This window comes from Macaca fascicularis, chromosome 10, assembly GCF_037993035.2.
Source record: "Macaca fascicularis isolate 582-1 chromosome 10, T2T-MFA8v1.1".
Taxonomy (NCBI): Eukaryota; Metazoa; Chordata; class Mammalia; order Primates; family Cercopithecidae; genus Macaca; species Macaca fascicularis.
The window spans coordinates 6,400,064-6,403,771 of NC_088384.1; the positions used below are offsets into that span (position 1 = coordinate 6,400,064).

At 46.5% G+C, this 3,708-nt stretch overlaps 1 long non-coding RNA gene across 1 annotated transcript; it reads left to right on the plus strand.

Annotated features, from left to right (window-relative positions):
- Window positions 1-2,917: 2,917 nt before the first annotated feature.
- LOC135965405 (uncharacterized) lies at window positions 2,918-3,708 on the plus strand. The gene is made up of 2 exons (XR_010578307.2): window positions 2,918-3,046; window positions 3,517-3,708. It is a non-coding gene; the product is annotated as an uncharacterized lncRNA (long non-coding RNA).

Consider the following 3,708-nt stretch of genomic DNA (forward strand, 5'->3'; position numbering starts at 1 on the left):
GAAACAACAGACTCCGTCTCAAAAAAAAAAAAAAAAAAAGACATTGGTCTTTAATGGCAAACTCCCTTTAAGGCCTGTTGGTCTTAAAGAGGATTTGGGATTGAAGCACAGTTTTCTGTTGAGGAAACCTAGGTGTCACTTTTTAGAACATGAAGAAGAAAGTTGTGGGATGGGCTTTTCCATTTAAAGGAATGTGATGATCCCCGGTTCTGATGGGTGATGATGGTCTCCGTTTATACCCTTTCTCCTTTCAGCAGCTGTAAGTTCAGGTAGTGGCCGTCTTACATCTTGACGTCCTACTGGAGGTGCCTAGTTGCCTGCAAAGACAACTAAGGCTCATTATTTCAAAAGAAGATTATTGAAAACACGAGTGACAGGTAGTCAGAAGAGAACAAAAGGATGCAAGATACTCTCTAGCCAAGTCAGCTTGGAGGCAGGATGGGTTGCTGAGTGGGGTCGCCGCTCACGTCTGGATTCTTACGGACTGTGAGTGAGTGCTTCCCTCTACATGGAGCCATGGGAAGGGTCTAAAGGCACGTTCCTGAGGCGCCCTCCCTCAGAGTCTACCCGCACTCAAACCACGGCCTGTGTCTGCTGTTTTCATCATAAACAGACTAGTCTGAGGTGCCCTCCCTCAAAGAGTCTACCCGCACTCAAACCAGGGCCTGTTTTTGCTGTTTTAATCACAGACAGACTAGTCAGTAGAAGACTTTTGAAGAACAAAGTAAAACTTTTTTGTCATTAAAAGACGTGCCGGAGGAAAGGCCCTGTGCAGCCGGTATATTCTAATGACTGCCTTGACCACGTCCTAATATGCTGGTTTTAAGTTGTTGGCCAAAATCCTCTAAAGACATGAAACATCTGCCAACTTTTTAGTGAACTTAACAGGTTTCACTGACGTTTTTCTCAATTTTTGAATCTAGGTGGGATCTGCTTTCATGTCCTGTTTCAAAAACCAAGTCTCTCTTGACAGCCCATTGGTTCTTCCTGTCCTCTTGCTCTAGTCTGTATCAAAAAGCAGAATGACTGTACTTCTGTTTTAAAAATAATCACCTGATAGGATGGACACTACAAGCTAAGGAAACGCACGTGCCCTTGAGCTTGAAGGAAGCGGCCTCTGGAGTGGCAGCCACTGCCCTTCGAGGGAGAGCAGCTCTTCAGCAGGTGGGTCCTGGGAGCCGGGTGATGGACACCTGCTGGGGCTCTCCTTTTCTCTTTTTCACTGGCTGCTTGATCCTCAGCGGCAACGCTCCTTGGGACATGGAGTGGCCTCGGGGCTGGTTCAGAGCTCCCGCAGGGGGAGGAGTCTCAGAAGTGGAGGCAGCTGCCGATGGGCGAGTTTGCAACTTCTTATGTCTAAGGCAAGTAGGCATTTTTATTCCGTCTCCAGTCCTTGAGCTCAGCAGATCAAAATCACAGTGACCCCGCAACCCTACAGAGCCCAGGGCACGCTCGCTGTCGTCTGCCCCGCCGTGCCCCTTTAGTCCCCGCTCTGTGGAAGACCAGGCAGTTTAGGTGTACATAGGTATCTTTTATGGTTTCCAAATGAATTATTTGTGTGAGTAATTAAATCTGTAAGAAAACTGACTCTGAATTATGATTTCTACAAAATGTATTTTAGCAAAAACACCACGATACCTGCACTGGACAGCTCGGTATGCTAATTGCCAGTGCTAGTTTCATAAGCATTCCCAACAGCTGCTTTATTAACCGTCTTCCACGTCCAGTAGCGATCATTTCTAGGTGGTATTGGTTGGTTGGCTGTTAGCTTTGCTTTATGATTTCATGTTTCTTTTAAAAGTTGTTTTGCATGTTGAATATTAAATTTGTCTTTTCTGTATCTTCCTCTAATCTTTTTTTCTGTCATGGGCATTTCAGGGTAAATACAGATATAGCAAAACGATCATGATTGAACCTTAATTTGCCCCCAATGATTCCTTAAACTTTTTTTGGAGCTTTCACACAAGCTGCTTTTTTGAACTGGAGTGTGCTGGAGGCAGAGAGAAATCACCCTGTGTGCTGGCTTTGCCTGTCATGAGCCAGTGAGGAGTCCGAGAAGTGGTGGGCAGGTCAGTGACTGGGGTTTGGCCAGAGATGCCATATTTGCAGAATTAAATCATTTCAAGATAAATTTCAAGGCCTGGCACAGTGGCTCACGCCTGTAATCCCAGCACTTTGGGAGGCCGAGGCAGGCAGATCACTTGAGGTCAGGAGTTCGAGACCAGCCTGGCCAACATGGTGAAACCCCGTCTCTACTAAAAATACAAAAATTTACCGGGCGTGGTGATGTGCACCTGTAGTCCCAGCTACTCAGGAGGCTGAGGCGGGAGAATCGCTTGAACCTGGGAGGCGGAGGTTGCAGTGAGCCGAGCTCACACCACTGCATTCCAGCCTAGGTGACAGACTCCATCTCAAAAAAACAAAAAAAATGCATTTCAAGTTTAGCGTTCAGCCTCCACAAGGTAGTGCATACCCTTTCAGTTGTACTGTAAAATTTCCCAAGCTTTTTCAGAGAACCTCTTAACCCTCACAGAAGTGGGAAAACAATGGAACAGAGGCCAGGAGTCCCAAGTTCAGGTTTTGCAGGCTCCAGGTAAGCTGCCTGGTCTAACGGAAGATGAGGCGTTCGCACCAGGCGGCTCTGCTGCAGCTCAGCGGGCGAGGGGACCTCGAGCAGGTTCTCGCGTTTTCTGGCGGATCCTTCCGAGCCTGCTACTGCAAGGCCCTCGTAGGTGGAAGCAGGCTCGTTGTCGCCTTTCACACCACGAGCTTTTCCTTTCCATGGTCAGATGGACTGAGGAAGTTACCAGCGATGGGTGTAAGGCCCAAGACACCGCAGAAAGTTACAGAATGGAAAATGAGGGGCAGAGAGAAAAGAGGGTCTGAGAGGAATGCAAGCATTCTGGAACATAGTAAGGGACACCCCACCAGTGACACTTCTTGGGAACAGTCACTGCCTTAGAAACACCAGACCAGGAGAATTTTCTGACCAGCACCTCAAAGGCAGCCCATGAAGATGGCGGTTAGGAAGGAGACGGTCTAGCAGGTGAGGACTTCCTTGTCATCCAGGTCAACCCCCTTCTCGTTGAACAGTGGGAAGTCCTTTTAAAGCAGTCACCTGAAAAATGTTTAATAGATATTTGGGGAGAGTCTGTATCTTGGAAGCTGCCTGCAGAAACTTCATTCCTATTCATTGCCTCCTCTGGAAGGCTAATTTTGCTGTTTCAGTTCCTTTATCCTTAGATGAGCTTTTAGGAACTACTGTCATGCCCTAGCTTAGAAGGAAAAAAGTTAACTGGAAAGGAAAACCTTTGGGAATCATACTGGGAGGAGAGGGGAATGTAACTCAATCCGTACAATAACACAGTTCATTGTAAATAGACATGTTGACTGTGGTAACATGCTATACTTTGTGCCTGATTGTTAAAATGACGAGAATAGCTGGAAAATTTACATGAGGAAGGGAAAATACTTGTTTCTGGGGATGAAGGATCATGTTCTTTTCTTTCCTTGCAGCATCACCAAATTGCCCCCGACCTAGCCTCTCCATCAGCCACCAGGTTAACGAGATTTCTTTCCTCCGTGTGGACCGGGGTCTTTCCTCTTGGAGTCTGACTTTAATAAAACAATTAGGTTGTTCCTTTTGAAATAACCATGGCTTTTAGCCGAATTTTATGCTACTCTGAATAAACAATTTTGCTCAAAAGA